Source organism: Sceloporus occidentalis, unplaced genomic scaffold (assembly GCF_023333645.1).
Source record: "Sceloporus occidentalis isolate IW3139 unplaced genomic scaffold, rSceOcc1.0.p SCAF_2, whole genome shotgun sequence".
NCBI classification, from domain to species: Eukaryota; Metazoa; Chordata; class Lepidosauria; order Squamata; family Phrynosomatidae; genus Sceloporus; species Sceloporus occidentalis.
This window is the reverse complement of record NW_028316982.1, coordinates 96,398,689-96,420,189: the sequence shown is the minus strand read 5'-3', so window position 1 is coordinate 96,420,189 and position 21,501 is coordinate 96,398,689. Positions and strand designations below refer to the sequence as shown.

General features: G+C 38.0%; 1 protein-coding gene across 3 annotated transcripts in view; it reads left to right on the top strand.

The window, feature by feature from the left end:
• The window catches only part of LOC149318735 (protocadherin-15-like), a 952,040-nt gene that overhangs the window by 278,316 nt on the left and 652,223 nt on the right, over window positions 1-21,501 (top strand). For all 3 annotated transcript variants that reach the window (XM_089510367.1, XM_089510370.1, XM_089510366.1), the window contains exon 5: window positions 9,575-9,712. The gene's annotated coding sequence lies outside the window, so the exon portion shown is untranslated. The remainder of the gene's footprint in view (window positions 1-9,574; window positions 9,713-21,501) is intronic.

The following is a 21,501-nucleotide window of genomic DNA, read 5'->3' as shown; positions in this document are numbered from 1 at the left end:
AGTGGGGAGTGAACAAGGATGAAAAGTGAAAAGAATATGAGGGGGGAATGAATGGAGGGGCACATGTGAGGTGATCAGGGTATGAGTTCAATGGTAAAACACTTGGGAGTGAGAATATCATTTTGGAGAAAACAATTCAGAGGCCTTCAGGATCCAGAGCCTGAACCTCTGGCAAGTGGTCCAGTCATATGCCACTAAGAGCATGAGAAACTTTCACCTTGAACAGATTTTAGTTAACTTTTTTTTAGTACAACAAAAGTTGGCTAAAAAAGAAGACAAGGCAAGATTAAAAAAAATCTCAGAAACTAAGAGGGCTACTAAAACAGAGTAAATTGATTTGAACAAGTAGTGGGTATTTTCACCATAAGCTTATGTGTTTCCTCAGGCAAGTACACTGCAGGAACAAAAACAGAATGACTGAGAAAGGAGAAAGAAGTTTTAACACAATTATTTCCACCCATGCTGCTTTGCTGGCCTCCATTATCACTTATTTGATTCCACTGGTTTTATAATCTAATCTTCTTCCCTTGGGGGAAAAGGGAGAAAAGTACTCTGAAAAGTAGTTTCCCAACTACTCTGTTACACTTAGTACAACCCCTCTTCTCTGAAACACATACACACACACACTCCCAAAACCACTTTAGTCCATAGATGGGGATCATCCACCTTTTCTTTGTCCCAATTGCAACCTGAAAGCTCCTAAAACAATACCAGAGTGAATCATGAAGGTGGAGATGGTATAGGAAAGGCTATGAAGTAGATATTACTAAGGGGGTGTTAACAAAAAGGATAAACCACAAATTGCAAGCAACAATGCAGACAATATTGCATACAACAAAGAATTTCCTGGCTGTTTCAATAACTAGGAAATGATTCCAACATTTTTGATGTTCATACTTTTGAAAAAGAAGTAGAGAAATGAATAAGTCAATTTCTGGTCTATGCACAGTTGGTCCTCCTTCTCCATGGATATTTTATCCATGGTTCCAAGCATCCATGGCTTGAAAATATTTTTTAAAAAGTATAAATTCCAAATAGCAAACCTTGATTTTCCATTTTATATAAGGGACACCAATTTTGCTATGCCATTATATTTAATGGGACTTGAGCATCCACAGATCATATTATCCACGGGGAATCTTGTAACCAAACCCCAGCGGATAACAAGGACACACTGTAATTTTTACATCTGCTCTCCCATAAACCTGTCCTGTCACATTTTTGGCATTATGTGATCTTAAAAAATGCAGAAAATTCTGCATTTAAACAGGTTTAAAATATATCATTTAAGTATATTTACTCTCAAACCACAATGCCTAATCCCCCCTTAAATATGCATGTTAGAACTGTATATCAATACATGTTGTTTAAGACAATAACTGCTTTGAAAAATTAGCAATATGTAAAAGCTGATGGATAACTCCTGATCATCACATTAGTCAGAGCTAGGCCAATCTGATTAGTTTGTATAGAATATATATTTGCAGGGGGGAAGGGGGGGGTGCCACAATGAGAGAACACACAAAGACAACCAACAGGAAGGAAAAAGGCCACAATTTTATTGACTACATGTGACAGGTGAGTTGGCCCAAGGCATGGGTCCATGCCTGGCATCAACCAATCAAATTGTTGATCAATTAACCCATTGCCCAATCACATCCACACCTCAGGATGACAAAAGGAGGTCACCAGATATTCACATGTTTGCATCTCTGCCCCTTGTCACTGGGGGATGCTGATCAGGAGTTCCCTCCATAATGGCAGCACCCCTGGGTCCCTGTGTGGCCTCCTGATACCAGTGCTTTGCAGCACCAGTAGCCTCGCCCACTAGATCCATGACCCATGCTACCGCTCCCAAAAGTTGTGACAGCTAACCACAGCCCTCCTACCGGAACCAGAAGGTGGGAAGATCCAAGCTGGAATGGCACTGAACACACAGGCCACATGGCCTTAAATAGGCCCTCCCCTGTCAAAAGGGGGAGACAGAGTCCCGCCCCCCTCTGGCCACTGGGCCAATGGAACTGGAAGTCCTGGAGCAATTGGGAACCATTTCCGGCTTCTGATGTGTCCTGGGACTTGTAATCCCCATCTGGCACTGAAAATCTGCCCCCAAGTTCCCAATCAATCAAGGCCCTAAAAACCTGGCCCTGGTGCCTGCTGGGCAGCCAGGAGCCAGGCAGGATGAGCGCAGCATCCCAACTCCCCCCAAACCAGCAAATCAGCCAGTCTGATAAGTTGGGCAGCTTCAATTCCTTCTAGCACCTTTCTTTGCTTATGAGGCAATTTCGCTTTCTTTGTTTTGATGTTTGGTGCCTTATTTAATGCTTACTCCTTTCTATGCATTCAGTAGGAGCATCTGGTTTTTATTCAGTTGTTAAGGTCCTTATTATACCCAGTGATGTTTAAATTCATACTAATAGTACGAAAAGGATAATGTATTCTACGTTTGTTTTGATTTTTGTATGGTATAGAAAAATCTATCTATCTATCTTTATATATTTATGTGTGGGATGTGGTGGCTTAGTGGTTAAGATACCAGTTCTAATGATGAGAAGATTAGAAGGTTGGCAGTTCGAGGCCCGGGTGCTACATGATGGGGTGAGCTCCTGTCACTAGTCCCAGCTTCTGCCAACCTAGCAGTTTGTAAGCATGCAAATGCAAGAAGATAGATAGGTACCACTTCTCAGTGGGAAAGTAACAACTTTCAGTGCAGTCATGTTGGCCACACGACCACCAGAGTAGTCCTTGGACAGTGCTGGCTCTTCGGCTTAGAAACAGAAATGAGCACCGCCCCCTACAGTCAGTTACAACTAGACATTCATGTCAAGGGACTACCTTTACCTTTATAGAAAAGTATGCTTTGTTAAGTGTGTTAACCTTAGCATGCCCTAGGGGTAGAAAGAAGCAAGAAGGGGAAAGCATTGTTCAAAGCAAAATATTTTTCTTACAATGCTATTTTGTAGGGATAGATTCTGGTAGTTCTACCACTGATATTACCTGGTAACTTTTGATAATACTGACTTCTCATTAGGTAATGATCCAGATCTTAGGGCAAAATTATCAACAAATCCCTTTTAGTCTGGTGAGAAGAAAAATTTGGCTGATGGGTTGCAATGTGTAGATACAAACAACTGTGTATGTTGTGTGCTCCAATATTCTGATCACTCACACTCTTCAGTTTTTGAAACTAAAAATATTATCAAAAGGATTAAAGATCATTTATATATTTTTAAAAGGTTTAAAATAGAAACTCAGTTCATTTCTGAGCCAAATTAAAATGCTGATTTTAACGTTTAAAGTCCTAAATATCTTGTGATCAGGTTAGCCAAAAAAAATCCTATTCCCACCTGTACCAAGATCTTTTTCAAAAGCCAAAGCTCCAAGTACCCCCAGATGATGGAGGAAAGTATTATGGAGGATGTTTCTTCAGAATATATGCTATTCTTTTTTAATAGATGCTATTATAGAGCCTTACCTTATGGCATTCCTGTGGTTTTTTTGTTCACCCAGGTATTTTATATAAAGGTGTCTCTTAGGGGTCTTGGCATCTGGACCACTACTGTCATGCTAGAAGCTTAGAGTGGAGTAATGAATAAAATGACATTTCCACCCATTCCTACTGCCATAGCAGTGTAGAAATTACAAGCTATGGCTCTTTACAAACTCACAGACTCTGGAAATTCACAGGAATCTGGGGAGAGCATTCACTCCATGGTGTGATCCCTGAGATATCATGGGGAGTGAGATGTAATCTAATTAAGTTCATAATTAAGATGGTAAATAACTGAAATGTGTTTTCACACAAAGAAAAGAAAAAAAATCTGTCTTTGCAAACTGAGCTCAGAGGGAGAGGCAAGGCTGTGATGACCAGAAGCACACTTTTTGCAGCCTTAATGGCTGGTGAGAGTGAGGTGACATCCATTTGTGCCCAGATCACCAGCAGAATGGATGCTCATGTGACTGATGCCCAGTAAAATAGGTTGGGGGGAGGAATTCGGCCAGGAGATGCTAATTTGTTAGACAACTAAAACAGTTGCATAAATAAATTATATATGTAGAATTACAGCCATTGTTTACAGCTATCTAAATGGCAAAGAGACAAAAAGCCTATATTGCAGGTCCAGTAGATTCTGAAACAAGGCTATATCAAGAAATGCAATTGACTAAAAATCAATTAAATGACATATTTATATACACTGTTGCTGCTGATATGTTACATGCCTTGAAATCAACCAGTGACATCACTAGAAGATACAGACCACACCAGGTGACAGCCTATGGGGTGGTGGTGGTGACACCACTGCTCCTCAGAATCTACATTTTGGCAGAAACAAGCTGTGGCATTTGGCTGTGTCCCATTAAAATGCTGAAGAGATGGGGTGAGTCGGGTGAGGCCCAGTGTGAGGAGAAAGGAGAGACTCCAGTTTTTTGTTTGTTTTTTTTAAAAAAATCAAATTTCATTGTAAATATATTTAGGCTGTGTGTGTGATATTGTAATTTAAAGTTTGCTATTTGTTTATGTCACAGCTATTAACATTACAGTCAGTTATGAGTAACATTAGTACAAAACATATTCCTAAGGATCCTGTATGCTGTGGTATGATTTGCTGCATCAGGCGACACCAGCCTTATTGATGCCACTGAGGTCAACACCAACTTATGATGACCCTATCATATACGTTTTATTTTATTTTACTTTATTTTTCCCAGCAAGATTTATTCAGAAAAGGGTTGGCATTGACTTCTTCTTAGACTGACAGAATGTGACTTGGACAAGGTCACCAAGTGAGTGCCAATGGATATTCAGACCTTTGTCTCTCAGAGTCCTTGCCCAGCACTTAAACCAGTACACAACACTGGCTGCCACAGATCGTCCATATGCATGTTTGCAAAAACTTTAACATGTGACTTTTTTTCTCTATGAGTACAACCTACATGATCTGAGAAAGAGAGTATTGCTTTTTAATTACTAGTAGCTTTTCAGTATGGGTTGATCAATTTTTATTAAATTCTTCAATCTTTGCACATCTAGAGACAGCTGGTATACATATGGCTTGTTAGAACCTGAAGATAAAAGTGCATTACTATAGTCTTTTTAAAAGCAATTTTATGCTCCAGAAACAAAAAGAGCCCAGAAGTTTTGGGAGCTCTAACATTTCTACTACAGGGTCCTACAAGCTCCAATGAATAACGAAGCAAGACAGAAACTAATTATATAGATGGGCTGCTGTGGTTTTTCTCAAGTCTTTCTATCTTCTGCCCTGGGGACTCGGAAACCAACTATTCTGAGCTGGACTAGCTGCAGTTCCAGGCCTCCTTGAGATGACTTCTGTCACCAAAAACTCAAGCTATATCACTGTTACAAGACAAGCTTTGGTGAAATAGTGCTACAAGTAGTCTACAACAGAGAAAAACAGATGATAGTTTGAGCTGATAAGTGGTAGATTGGAAACCCTACCCAATGAATTTTACTCAGATTATGTCAACATCAGCATTCTTAATCACGAAGGTTATATGGGGCAGAACCAAACAAAGTAAAAAAGTGTGCAGGTATGATCCATCTCCATCTCAATTGTTATGGGATCAGAAATCTTTACTCCACCAGTCTGTTTTTATCCACTGTCTTTTCCCAACTTTGACCTTCCCGGCTAAAGGAAAACTCTGGGAGATCCTATTTCACACTACTTAATTTGCTGAGGGTCAGTCATTAGCTGTTGACAGTTGGTAATAATGCTAATAAGAATTTTAAACCCATCTGCCTAGTGCTGGGACACACCCATGACATACACTGATATTGGAAGAACCTTCTCTCAAGGGCAATTCATAATCTTTGCCACTACATATAGTGAACAGGCATTGGAGATAAAGTTGTCTTCTAGTGATCAGCTCCTGGTTTGGTAGAGCAGAACGATGAAGATGTGATTCTAATAGGGAAATGGAAGAAATAAAGGCCTATTGGTTTTCTGCTTTGCTGCCACAAGCATCGCAAGGAATGGAAGCTTGGCGAAGGGGAGGATCCCCTTTAATTCCTCCACCTGTCACTGTTTGTGTCATTGTCTCCCTTTGTTATCTTGAATCAAAATAGAAGAAAAAAGATAAAGGGGTACACACACACACACACACACACACTTCATATAGACAGTGCACTTCATCTATATAGGTATTTCTGGATAAAGTTGAAAGCACATCATTTTGCCTTTGGAAATGATAACCTCAGGGCACTTTAAGTGAAAAACGTATCTCCTAATTGCACATTATTGCCAACTTCTTATCCTAAATCATGATAATCAACATGGTTAACATTGTTAAATAATAACCCTATCAATGGCCTTCGAAGACTAATTGCATCCAGTTGGTGAGGATAATGTCTTTATGTTTAAGTATAAATACTTTTAGATATAAAGCGCTCATTAGCATTGATTAAACAATGTCGAGACACATAATTGCTAGAGTTATACAAGCCCCCAAAGTAGCATTTGTTGTTTTCAACTGTGTTCAGCAAGACCTAGATAAAACATTAATGAAAGCAGATTACATCTGAAGAGGATGAATACATATATCCTTATCTTATTCCAGCATATGGTTTAGCCTCTCTATTGGAGAGGTGGCTCATTTCTACATATGTCAGATTGGTCCAGTGGAAGAGAGAAGAACGGGGGATAGAATAAACTATCTGAGATGATACTAGAGTTAAATGGACCCGTTTATTAATAAGCAAATATTTTTCAAGCCAAATGAACAGTTACATCAATCATAATTCAAAAGTTTGGAAGTAACCTTGCCATCTTCTCTGCTGTAGCTCTGTCTATTGTTGTAGCTAGTTCAACAAGTGAAAAATGTCCCTTTTATTTTCCCTTCCAGCATCTAACCGTCTTCCACCAACACAGGTCCAAGCAAATGTCATTAAATGGCTGTCAGGTACATGACTACATCTCATTCATTCTGACAGTTATTTAAAGCCATGAGCAAGTGAGTTCCCATTGAAAATTAAAACTCAGTTGACCAGATTGTCCAGTTTTCCATGAAACACCATATCCTTTGGGTGTGATGCTGGCAAAAGGAAGCATTACATATAGCTGTAATCTTGAATAAATATTATGTTTTGTCTGCTTTCTTATTTCCAGGATTATTTATTTATTATTTCAGATAAGATTCAGTTCACATGAATCTCAGCAATACACATAGTACTGTGGATCTCTATCAAATGAGAAAAAAGTGGGGACCCTCCCCAAATGTCAACAAAATAATATTCTCCCCCCCCCCCCCCGGTCTGCAAATGACATCTCATCTTGACACTAGACAGCTCTATCAAAAATCTGAATTTTGAGGTTCTGAACTCCAAGAAGAAGGAACAAACAATTGTGGTAGCCAGAAACGTCTATGTAATTTATTATATATCTCAAAAGGCTAAGGACAATTTATCAATGCAAAGAATGCTCACCCTGTTGTTAGAAAAAAATAGAATGTTTTCCAGGTACGGTCAAAACCAGCCTCTGGCACACATTGTGCTGGAAGTGATATTCAAGTTCTTTCTGAGTGCTTTGCTGATACCTGCAAAATATTATTTGATGGATTAACATGCATGTGAAAACTCATCTCTGGTGTGGAATGGTACAGAATTTAAAGCATATGAAAAACTCAGAGGGCATGGTTTATCTTGAATGAAATATTTTGCTCAACATGTACTGAGGGGGCCTGGCTCAAACTGGGAGATGGAAGAAGAAAAGGATACAGTATTCATGTTTTTAGAGCTGATCTTCAGGTTTCATATGGAATGGATTGGGGATGGCAAGCTATTTTTTGCTATTCATTGCCATTACTGCTCCCTTTCTTCCTCACTTTTCTGCAGAAAGGTGAGAAGAATACCCTGTATCTGTATCTGTATCTGTATCTGTATCTGTATGGCTAAGCTTAAAGGTGCTAACTTGCTATTTTCACAAATATAAAATATAGAAGACCACCAGGACCATCTAGTCCAGTACCTGGGCATTGAGGAATACACAATCAAAACACTCCCGATGACCATCCAACCTCTGTTTAAAAACCTGCAAAGGAGAGGACTCCACCACATTAAAGTGGATAGAGATAGAGTAGATCCCATAAAATGCCCTTTTCTATATGGAGATACGATGTCTTAACTCCTCAGTGTCACTGGATTTTTTAAACATTTGTACTTACTGGAAAAGGATGAGATAAAGAAAATGAAATGTCATAACATAATAACTAGAGAGTTTATCACATCTTCACAATCACCTTGCTCTTCTTTTAGGAAAATAGGAGTTTAAACAATGATTAACCTGTGAAAATAATGCAATTGACATTAAAACATGCTTAAAATGACATTAATGCAAGTGCCATTATCCCATGAAGAACCAGGGAATAACCAGACAAGAAACAGCAAAAAGTCATTCACAGCAAAATTTCATGAATGAGTTACTGTTGTTTCTTGCCTGGTTATTCACGGGATAATGGCACTTTAACCACATTTTGTCTCAACGTTGTGTGAAAACCATTTGTGTATTTGAGCACAATTGCTGGTTAATGACGGGTTATTCACAGGTTAATAGCACTTTGCAGGAGACAGCTTGTGAAAAACATTCCCTGAATTGTGGGTTAATCACAGGTTAATCACTGTTTATACTTGCAATTCCCCCCCATGTGATAAACTCCTAGGTGACAGAACCTTGAGGAGATCATATGTTTTTCCACCAGTCAGTTCACTAGCTAAAGGAATGGCAATTAACAGAGTTCTTATTGAAATAGCTATGAGCCACTTGGCCACTACCATGCCTTCTTTTACTCAGGTTGTGAGCAAGACACCACTAATATTTGCCATAGATGTTTCAATGATTCACTAGGATTCCAGAATAATTGACTAGGGTTCCAAAACATGAGGGAAAAGGAAATGTTCCTGACTTTGGGTATTAATATGTTTTAATTATTGATGTTTTAATGATCAAATCTACACCAGCCACATCTTTCCTGGCCTATTTATTCTATTTGCTTATTTTGCAAGGAATTTAAAGTGTTATAATTTTAATTGGATGCCTTTATTTCAGTTAACATAGATTTAATTGGATGCTATTTTTTATTTATGGTGCTTTATTGTGTTTGGGAATGAAGTAATACCGATCAGTTTATGGAAAAGCTGTAGTCATACATATTCTTATTAAAGTACTGTTATTCTGTAGTGATCTGCTTGGGCATATTTATCTGGAAAAGGAACGCACAGATTACGGTGGTGGCAGTGATGGTGGCAATTCTCATTGTGTTCTTCTCTGCTGTAGTGATAATATTTGTCACAATCTGTATCTCTTTTTATTATCCCTTCAGTACAAAGCTGATGTGCAATGTGTTATCAACCTACTTAAAGCACCTTCATGGACTTTCAGTTTATAATTTGTAATTTGCACATTAGTATTTCCAATTTGTTGCCAAAACTTCTTCTAGGCCCCGCCCCCCCCTTGAAAATTCTCCGAACTAAGAGCAAACTTAGGATTCTCCAGGCAATGTCACTTTATTATTCCCTTGTCCATCAACTTCTTTCTGAATTCCATGTATCTAATCATTACAGGAACTCTGCCTTCAGTGGAGTAATCAGCATTCAGACCCCTTCAACAAAAATGGATCAAAGGATTCTTCAAACCTTCAAAAAATCATCTGTGTATCTGGACAACTTCAGCAACATAAAAACTATGGGAATAAACTGAAGGTAATTTAAGTTGCTCTTGTTTTCTGCTGTTTTGTAGGACATGTTCGCGTTCCCGCCAAAGTGATTAAACAAAATGAGGCATGACATGTAGAAGTGTACAGCTTTTTGTGCTCTTCCTTGCTCTTTGTGCCTGTGCACACAGAGAGGTAGGGCAGACAGAAAAGTATATGAGTGAATCCATAATAATATCAATACAATACCTAATAATATCAATACAATAGTCAAAGCAAAGTAAATGAATGATTGGTATGCATAACCAGGTAGATTATATTACTAGGTTCTCAACTAATTTTCATACAACAAGCAGATTTCCAGCAGATTCAGGGTGACCTAAACCAGTGCTAAAAGTACTTTAGACTTGTGCTCCTGTCCTGGAAATTATGGAATTATTCATTTGCAAAGACCCCAACCACATTTTTCTTGGCCTATTTATTCTTGTTATGAATCACATTCAAGGTGATTTTATTAAAATATTGTATGACTCTATTACCTAATTGTGGCAACATCAAACCATAACACCATAATCTGTTCTGGAGACCCATAAATGTCCAGTGGTTGCCCATCCCGTGTCCTGTCCCTTGTTCGTTTTTTTCCTAGGGCAAACTTTATTTTTTAAAGTTAATTTTAAGTAACTTTAATTACATTTCTGTCTTCACCGCAACATTTGTACAGTTGATCAAAGATTGACTTTGAGTATTGATTGGATAGAATTTTGTTTTCTGTAATGGCTGTTTTATTAGTTAAATGTATCGGTGTTTTTCTAGTTCTTAAAGATTTGCTATTTAAAGATAAATTGTTCTTTAAAGCTTTGTAAAGCTCTCAAATGGGTTGCATCCACCGAGTCCAATTGAACAATGAATTTTTTATAGTTACTACTGCCTTAGTGGATGGCAGGTAATTACATATCATCAATGAGGAGGTTGCTCAAGGTTCATGTATCCTATAATTCTTCACTATCTTCCCCATGCAGACATTTGCCCTAGAGGATATCGAAAATTTTATGGTGTTTCCTTCTCTAAAGATTCAACCACTGCGAGTGAGTTATGTGCTCATTTCAGCAAAGGAGAATGCACAACACTAATGTGATTTTGGATAGCAGATTCATTTTCAAAATGATGATGATGTGTCCTTATCTCTTAGAAGTTCCTTCTGTACAAATCTGAAGCAAATGAAAAATAATTCAAATTGCATTTCAGAATTTAACTTTGAAACAAATGCTGTCTGTAATATATCTGCATTCTAAGAAAATTCAAGTGGGACATTTTTTAGTATGTCTTTATTGCCCTACAGATGCTTGGCATGTATGAAAGGCTAGAGATTGGAGTGTGGTAATAACCTTCCTATAGTCACTATATCCATTTCTTGAAAAGAAATGTGGCTATTATTTGCTTTATGGCGTGCACAAACTTTATAACATACATCACAATTGCTGTTGAATCTGCTTTTCCACAATGTTGTTATCCACAGCCTGGAGACCATGTAACTGAGGTTCCAGGTCTGAGATATCTCAGAAACCTTCAGCTCTCATATCTTGAAAAAATGATGAACATGTTATCTCAGAAACAGTTTTCCTTCCTGTTTTTTAAAAACAATATTATTTTGAAAGATACTTATTAAGAGAATGTAAGTGTTGTTTCTTCTCTGCTGTTAGAACTGAACTGAATCACAATTTTCAGTCTTGAGGTTGTGCCCTTGTTGCTTTCTTTGCTTGGCTTTGAAGCAAGGAGGAAGAGGAGGAAAGGAGTCCCGTTGAAGCTCTGAAACATGATTGCCATAATTTATTTATTTAATTAATTGATTCATTGATTTTTACACAATATTGCACTGTTATAAGAGGTCAATGAACTTAAACAATTAGGAATTTTCTTGAACTAAATGTATCTGAGACAATCATAATTCTACTATATGTACGAATATATTTGTGTATGTGCACACACATTCACATATACTTGTGTGGAAAGAGAGAGAGAGACCGCTATGTCCCTGATTGGCTATATGTGAGTAAAATTTGTCCAACTTTGATAATGCTGAAATATTAAATGCTTTCAAGATTCCATTAGCTAAAGTCATTATATGAACTCTTTTAGAGACTGAAATTCAATCAGAATGGAACAGATGGAAACTGAAAAAGAATCATATTAGAACTCACTCTCTATATAACTAAATCATGCTGCAATTTTGATAAATTATGTATTCTTTTTCTGCAGTTATGTGTGGCCCAGATCCAGTTCCTGGTCCCAATCACCCATTGAATTGTGTGTACATTTAGAAGTTGGTCTATTTTAATTTGGAGTAGAATTTGATTAAAGTCTAAAATGTACCTTCTAAGCTGTGCCATGCATTTAAATAGTAAAGCACATGAGAATAATGTAAAACAGTGATTCCCAGGGGGGTACTCCCCCCAGGGGGCAGTGAAATGATCCAGGGGGCAGTAAGGGGGAAAGGGTTCAGTAGGGGGACCTTCAGTCAAAGTACAGGTGCACAAGGGGAACCAGCAGCCTTTAGGACCATGGTGGGGATTGCATGAAACGTCTTTTCAGGGTCCCATAAAACCACAACACAGTTTTTCTGATAATTTTGTATGCTGGCATGTTCTGGTCTTCATCTTCGTCCTCCCATTCAAACTCACTCTTTTAGCTGCATCTTTCGCTGGTGGTGGCAGGGGTGGTTGGGAAACTCTTGTGAGGCTTGGATGTAGGACATTGCTTCTATAGCTCAGAGTGGCACCATTTTGGGACAGAGCAAGGATTGACTAGAATGACTGACTAGAGCAAAGTGACTAGAGTGACTGACTAGAGCAAGGAGTTAGAGCACATGGCAGTGTAGAACAAGTGACGGTAAAAAGGAGCTTTCAAATTTGGGATCCTGCTTAAGCTTTGTGAGCTTTGCTGGGACTGGGCTGGCAGGTTGGAACAGCTCTGCTGCTTCTGTTTTCTTTCATCAGACAGGATGAGGGAAGATGTAACAGAAGAAGCAATGTTTGGGTATGCTGGGGAAGACATGTCTCTGGTGAAGGAGAGAGAGGAGTATCTGGGGGGCAATTCTTGGAAAGTCCTTCACCTTGGAGAAGCTTCTGTAGTTAATATCTCTCCCTTTCCGTGTCTATGCCAGTCTCCACCCCAGTGAAGAAGGATTGAGAGTCCTCACCAGGGAGATGCTTCTCCCTTTGCACTTGGTCACCTTGGGAGCAGCAACTGAGCAACTGGTTGAGCAGCGACTGTATTGTCCTCTTTTACAATGTAGAGGAGAAAGCCATGAAGGTTACATAGAACAATTCCACACTTTCTTTTCAACTATAATGTATTGAAAGTTGTAAAGCAAGAAAGAAAACATTGGCTTGGTAAAATATCAGGACAGGAATAATTTAAAAGGCATTAAAATAGATGTTCCTGTAACTTACTTGTTGAGTTTTTATGTAGGTTGTTATTGATATGTGAAGATATGGATGTGATCCATGGTAAAAGTACACCCAACCACTATATATGGCTTACTGATTTGGTTAATGAAGAGATACTTGGGAGATTTTTAAAGTCATTTCTATTGTGAGCAAGGCCTTGCAACATGAAGACCTTTATGGAAAGAGGTTGTAGCTCATTCCATAATAATGAAGCTTTCTCTCATTGCATCTAATATGAACTTTATTTCTTTTCATTATATTAAGTACTGGTAAACAGTTCCATGAGTTCTAGAAAAAACTGTTCCCTTGGTGTGTATTAATTGTTATTCAGGTCAAGGTTAGAGAAGGAGACTTGTTGGCAGCCTCAGTAGAAGATCTCTGCAGACTTGACAGAATGTGATTCTATTGATGTTCTTAGTATTTTCAACAGTGCTTGATATAGTGGAACATTAAATCATTCTGTGACTTTACAGTTCAGGGCACCATTCTCTTGTGGTTTCACTTATATCTGACCTGTTGTCCATAAGGAAAATATGGGAAAATGGCTGCTTTCTCCCACGAGACTTGTTCTGAAGGGTACAAACATATTCAACTGGTGTTTGTTTATCTTTTTACATTTAGACAAAAAGTAGGAACGTCAATCAGTTCCTTGAACAAATGCTTAACTTCTGTTAGGTTCAAGAAGGCCAAAAACTGAGGCTGAATCTCGACAAGGCAGAGCAGTTAATGGCTGGCAAACCTAAAAAGATATTCTGAATCAGCTTACACACACTAAAGGTAAGCAAAAAAATCCTTACCTTTAGTGTCCTGTACAGTGTAATAATATTCTAAGTGATGCACCGCCCACAATCTTAGAAGCACAATGGACTGAAACAAACAGAAGAAATAAAGATATTAAACAGACCCCATTTTGGACTACTACAGAGCCTTGCTTTCAACTGCTTCCATATATGTGCATTCATGGTGCTTGAAAAGCAAGCTGAGACCAGAAAAAAGGCACCAAGCCTCCATAGTTGACTTGATACCTGCTTTCTCTCTCAGCTTTCAAAGCCACATACAGTGGACCCTTGTTATACGCTGGGGTTTGGTTCCAAGATCCCCCGTGTATAACAAAATCCGTGTATGCTCAAGTCCCAATAAATATAATGACATAGCAAAATGGTGTCCCTAATAAAAAATGGAACATCAAGGTAAATGTATACTTTTTCGGAACATTTTCAAACCGTGTATGCTTAAATCCGTGTATAAAAAATCCGTGTATAAGAAGGGCCGACTGTATGTGCATGTGAGCTGTCCCAATCAAGCCTCATGGGAAGAAGAACAGATGCTATCCCACTTTTTCCATGATTGCAAATTACATAGGACAAGGTCTATTAATTCAAGGAGCAGTTTGCTCTTTCCACTGGCAAGCCTTGTGACTGTGTGCATGTACACATGGGTGAGCATCCTAAGTAGTCAAGAAGATCAGACAAAAGAGTGGATCTATTGCCAAAAATGGAACTAGTCTGTAATTTGCAAGCATCATAAAAGTTAGGCATCAAAAAGGGAGATGTCAAAAAGTGGGGGCTTCCTGTAATTAATCAGAAATTAGTATTCTCTCTCTCTCTCTCTCTCTCTGTGTGTGTGTGTGTGTGTGTGTGTGTGTGTGTGTGTTTGGAACAGTATCAGACTTGCATTTATAAGTTTCTTGACGAGTCACACAGCCTGTGAACCTGCTGCACTGCCCTTATTCAGAGCTTCAGCTTGTGCAAAATGCCATATTTCCTTTTCTAAAAACAAAAATAGATAGCTGTGTTATCATTTTGGTATTGCCAAATCTGCAACAATTGCCTTTTAGCACTTGAACCCTGTATTTTTCTTACCTTACATGTCCCAACAGCCCCTGACCTTTCCAGTGTTGCATACCTGAGAAAGCTCTTTTTCGCACATGTACTTCCCCACCAATTAAGTTCATTTGCCCTACATTCCTAAGAATTTAGAGGTGGGGAGCAGGTGCATTAGTGTTCTGGCATCTACTCTTTCAAAGTCTTCCTTGAAAATGAAATTGGCTTCATCCATGTATTCGATTTCTAAATGAAATGAAATTCTAAGGGTACGGCATATTCAGAGGTAGCCATGTTGGCCATGCAGCAAAATACAACAAAATCAAAAATCCAGAAAAGTATGATAACTTTAATTGGCCAACTAAGATGCACAAAATACATAATGCAAACTTTCGAAGCTCCACTGGATTTTTCATCAGGCAAAAGATGTTTAAAAATCATCCAGGAGAAGAAATATGATGATAGTGGAGTCACAGGCCTACATTTGTATGAGATGTTTTTGTTCTAGTTCAGATGTTCTGGAGGGATCTCAATGTAGACGAAAGCCACTCTCCATCTTGGCCATGTGGGGACCAGGGACAAAGAGCATTAAAATACAGGTAATCAAGCTTAGCTTTAACTAAAATCTGCCAACAAATATGGAAAACAAAGAAGTGGTCCACAGACTGAAAGTGATCAATATATATTCCAGTCTATAAAAACGAAGACACAAAAATTGCAGTAATTGTAGAATCATCATGCTAATGTCCCATGCAAGCAAAGTCATGATCAAAATTCTGCAGCAAAAACTCCTACCATATATGGAACGAGAAATCCCTAAGGTACAAGATGGATTTAGGAGATAAAGAGACAATAGGGAACATATAGCAAACATATGTTGGATAACGGAGCCTACCAGGGAATTCCAGAAGAAAATCTACATGTGTTTTATTGACTAATGAAAGCCTTTGACTGCATAGATCCCCAAAATCTATGGCTTGCTCTTAGAGGAAAGGGAGTGCCACGACATCTAATTGTCTTCATGCAGAAAAGAATACAGGGACACAGAATGGATCCAAATCAGAAAAGAGGTCAACCAAGGCTGCAAACTATCACCTTATTTATTCAACTTGTATGAAAAAAACATCATATGCAAAGCAGGCTTAGACTCAGAAGCAGAAAGAGTGAAGATAGGAGGAAGGAACCTCAACTACCTGTAATATGCAGATACAATACTGTTAGCAGAAACCAACAAAGACCTGAAACAATTATTGAAGAAGGTCAAGGAGGAAAATGTCAAGGTTGGATTAATTCTGAAAATTAAGAAAAAAATTATGACCATGGAAGACCTAGAATTCATCCTCGACAACAAGGAAAAATAGTCAAGGAACCCCCATATCTTGGTTTAAACATTGCTTACAATGGAGACTGCAGTCAAAAAAAATCAGAAGATGACTAAGATTGGGAAGGAGAGTTATGAAAGAACTTGACAAGATCAAAAGTGTAAAGACATAACTATGAATACTAAATTAAGGATATCCAAACCATTGTATTCCCCATCACCATGTGTGGATGTGAGAGCTGGACAGTGAAAAAAGCCAATAGGCTGAAAATTAACGCATTTGAGATACAGTGCTGGAGAGAAGCAGTGGGAATACTACGGATGGTCAAGAAGACAAGCAGATGGGTTATAGAACAGATCAAACTGGGACTCTCTCTAGAAGCCAAGATGAATAAATTAAGCCTGTAATACTTTGGCCAAATCATGAGGAAAAATAAATCATTAGAAAAGACAATGATGCAAGAAAAGCTAGAAGGCAGTAGGAAGAGAGAAAGATTACGTACCAGATGGTTAGACTTGATCAAGGAGGACACAGGCCTAGGTCTGCAGGTCTTGAGCAGAGAGGTTGAAGACAGGGTGTCTTGTAGACGTCTCACCCACAGGGTCACCATGAGTCAAAATTGATTTGAGGGCTGTTAATAAAAACAACAGCAACAAAATAAAATTTCAACTCTACTAGCAAAAGAAAAATAACTTCCCTTGAGATCCAGGTTGTCCCTCTCCTGTTAAAAGCTAACTACTCCTTTGATAGGCAGAGAATATTTAATTTCTCAAAAACTTCGTGTATTGTTACATCTTTTTTAAAAAAAAAACATGTAGGAGCTGTATAGGTAAAACTTGCTAAGTGTAGTCCAAATGAAATGAAAGGGTAAGTAATTTGCTAGGATATGAGGAATATTTCAGGCTTTAAATGGGTACATTGTTGGTGTTTTTCTTTTTAACTTGGTTCATTCAGGAAGGCTTTTACATTCTTGTTTATTTGTCAGAAGATTAATTAAAATATTACAAAATTGGGGGCATACTTATAAAATTTGCAAATGATACCAAATTAGGAGGAATAGCTAACACCCCAGAGGACAGGATCAAAATTCAAAATGACCTGAATAGACTAGAAAACTGGGCCAAAGCTAACAAAATGAAATTCAACAGGGAGAAATGTAAGGTACTGCACTTAGGGCGAAAAAATGAAATGCACAGATATAATAATAATAATAATAATAATAATAATAATAATAATAATAGTTGATTTCTATACCGCCCTTCTTATATAGGATGGGGGACATCTGGCTGAATGAAACTATGTGTGAAAGGGATCTAGGAGTCCAAGTAGACCACAATGTGAACATGAGTCAACAGTGTGATGCAGCAGCTAAAAAGGCCAATGCAATTTTAGGCTGCATCGATAGAAGTATAGTGTCTAGATCAAGGGAAGTAATAGTGCCACTCTATTCTGCTCTGGTCAGGCCCCACCTGGAATATTGTGTCCAGTTCTGGGTACCACAATTCAAAAAGGATGTTGAGAAACTGGAGCGTGTCCAGAGGAGGGTGACTCAAATGGTGAAAGGTCTGGAAACCATGCCCTATGAAGAACGACTTAGGGAGCTGGGGATGTTTAGCCTGGAGAAGAGAAGGTTAAGAGGTGATATGATAGCCCTGTTTAAATATTTGAAGGGATGTCATATTGAGGAGGGAGCAAGCTTGTTTTCTGCTGCTCCAGAAACTAGGACCCGGAGCAATGGATGCACGCTGCAGGAAAAGAGATTCCACCTCAACATTAGGAGGAACTTCCTGACAGTAAGGGCTGTTCAACAGTGGAACAAACTCCCTCAGAGTGTAGTGACGTCTCCTTCCTTGGAGGTTTTTAAGCAGAGGCTGGTGGCCATCTGTCAGGGATGCTTTGATTGAGATTTCCTGCATGGCAGGGGGTTGGACTGGATGGCCCTTGTGGTCTCTTCCAATACTACAATTCTATGATTCTATAAATCAAATAATGAATATGTTAACAGTATTCCTGATATTCATAAGTGAATCCTGAAGGCTTATTATGGCTCATATTTTCTCCCCCCGCCAGTTACCATATCCCCATGGATTACATTGTCCATATTGTACCAAGACAAATGCAATTTCCCTAACTGTATTTCAGCAAGAGGTCATAAGATTTGACCTCACTATACCTTTTAAGTTGTAAAAGTTTGCAGCAGATACATAATTCAGGCATCTACAACTGCCTGACAATGTTCTAGTGCATTATTTATATAAAGATGTAATGCTCATTTATCCTTATCATGTTCAATGGCTGAACATTTATCTCCTTAGTGCAAAGTTTTCTTCTGTGCTTCCACAATGAAGTAATCTTTGAAAAGTATATTTAGAAGCTGAATATGCCAGTTAAGAAACAAGAAAATTAACTTTTATATGATTTTCCATCTCCTTCTTCTTGAAGGGCATTCTGATTTAAATTAATGAAGAAAAAGTGGTGTACTTTCTCTTTTCTTTCACAGTTCTGTTTCTTAAAGAATACATTGGAAGAAGGGACCCAAAGAATTAAAGTTGATTACTTCAGTTTGAATAAGAATGTTATCATAGCATAAACAGTCATATCACTTTGTCTTTTATCCCAGTCTCAGTAAAACAAATTTATTATTGTAAGTTAAGAGTTTCTAGGTTTTTTATTTTATTTTCATGAAAACAACTACTATTTATGAAAGGAAATATTTTTATCCCCTTATTAGAATATGTGTGTGTATGTGTGCTCCAGTAACCAAAACATACATACATTTATTTATTTATTTATTTATTTATTTATTTATTTATTTATTTATTTATTTATTTATTTGAGAATCTGCCAATATTTGCAGTCTTGTTGTTATATTTAAATGCAAATTAGATTCTTCCTGATTGGATAGACAAGGAGGTTTTTTAAAGGGGGAAAAATGAGTGCAGCAAAGATGGTGCTGAGTCTCATTTATCTTTGTCTGCATATTGCTTTAATCTTAAAAGAGCAGAGAAAGCAATTGTAGACTTAATTAGGTCACAGCTTTATGATAGGGCCGAGATATTTAAAGACATGCTGGGATGGGAACCAGTAGACTTCATTCCATCTTAACAGAAATTTAAGTCTTTGGTCCAGAGGAGACATAAGATAAGAACAGAATATTGCCATTTACATAATGGAATCCAGACTTGGAAATTGACATGCCACTCGTGTTCTCCCCCCCCCCCTCGCCACTTGTACAGTTTTCCTTTCTTTTGGCTATCTTGAATTATTTTTTAAGATTACATCTGGATCAGTGATCATTATAATTAGTGGTATGCAGAGCTCCAATAGGAATCAAGGTTTGCAAATGAACCTCAGACTGGTAAGATGACACAGCTCTTGGTTTGAGTAAAATTAGAATAACCAACACAAAGTTAATATTGTAAGGGGAAAATATGCTACACCATGGCTAAGATAGGCTAATAGGAAAATTTGTATTTGACTGGAGCAAAAAGAGGACTATACAGTAGCCAATTTTGTTTTGCAAATCATGGTTTGTGGAAATAATCCAGCATTACATTTCCTGAGGCAGATACTCCCTAGAGTTCATGACTTGATAGGCTTGATAAGATTTGTCCATCTATCACTTTCTTTGTATACTACATTTCTCCCAAACTGAGACTCAACATGGTTTTCAAAAAGACACACAATACCATAAATCACATGTAGTTAAAGGATGCAGAAGTAGGATTAAAGCAGTATTAATGAAAACAGAACTAAAACCATTTAAAGCCTTATGTCAAAACACAGATTAAAAACTACAACACCGTAAAAAGCCCTTATCTTGTTAAAAGATAAATTGTCAAAGGCTTTCTGGAAAAAAAGAGTCTTAACCTGCCACTGAAAACACAACAAAATTGGACAATCATCTTCAAATGGTTCTTTGCTTGAATATATCTCATTTATATAGGTCTTCAGTGTATTTATTTCTTCTGTTATCTTTATTTGTACCTGATCATGTAATGTGTTCCCCTTCTGATCCTAGAACATCCCCACACTTGGTTTAAAATTCTCTGTGGTTTCTCAGATCCTGAGGAAGAGGTCTTTCCTTCTTCCATTTCTGTTGTCACCTTCTTTTTGTCTCCATTTACCTGTCCCTGCTCACAGGTGCCCAGTTTAAATTGATTAAAACGAATAAGTTGAGAACCAGTTTGGGGTTCACACCAATTGGTGTCCCCTTAATATGTATGCAAAGTTGCAAGTCTCTAGGTTTCACAGTCATGGAGATGAATAAACACACACTTACTTACAGTTGCAGGTGTATACCAGCCTAGTTCCCTTTTGAATGAAAGGCAGTTTACAAATCTTTGCTGTTGATATGTGCCTTCAAGGCATTTCTTGCTTATAGTGACCCTAAGACAAACCTGTTATGGGCTTTTCTTGGCAAGATTTGTTCAGATGAGGTTTGCCATTGTCTTTCCTTGAGGCTGGGAGCATGTGACTTGCCCAAAGGCATCCAGTGGGTTTCATGGCCAAGTGGGGAAAGGTAAGATAATAGGTACATAGTTTGAACATTAGATTTCAGTTGTCCTAGCTAAGTATAAAAGCTAAATATATCCTCATGCTTACATGCTGTATGATATGTGTATTTTAAGTAGGCAGGGATAATGATCTTGGAGGTAAATAAATTCCTAGTAACTATTTTCCCCATACTGCCTTGCTACTGACCTCCTGCCCTTCATCTCTAATTAAAGTGGCATCTTTAAAGAATTAAGATGACTCTATTCTGACACAAGATGTATGATTTGTTCTAATTTTGCATGCCTTATTTGTGAAAACACTGAAGGGATTTTTTCATTTTTAAAAAAAGAAAAAAAGATGGAAAACTAAACTAACAAAGCAGCATCTAATTCTGCTGAACAACTTTTTAAAGGCTCCCAAATGTGAGGACTGCAATCCATTCAAATATTTAAGTTATTGTTTTGCACAGTTTAAAAGATTAAGAAGGTAAAATATATCGTCATATCATGAGGTTCTCCCAAAGGCCTGAATGACAGATTATCTTTGAGTACTAAAGCTATAGTTTTCAGCTACAGCAACAATCAAAACAAAGCTCCAAAAACCTGTAAAGTTTGCCTGAAGGGCAAGATCTCTATAGTTACCAAAGAATGGGGGGAAATTACTATAAAGAGGTCAGTTCAGTCTCTTTCTAAACACTATGTATGTTGGATGTCATGTCTCTTCTGGTCATTCTAGTCACAGGGTCAGGAG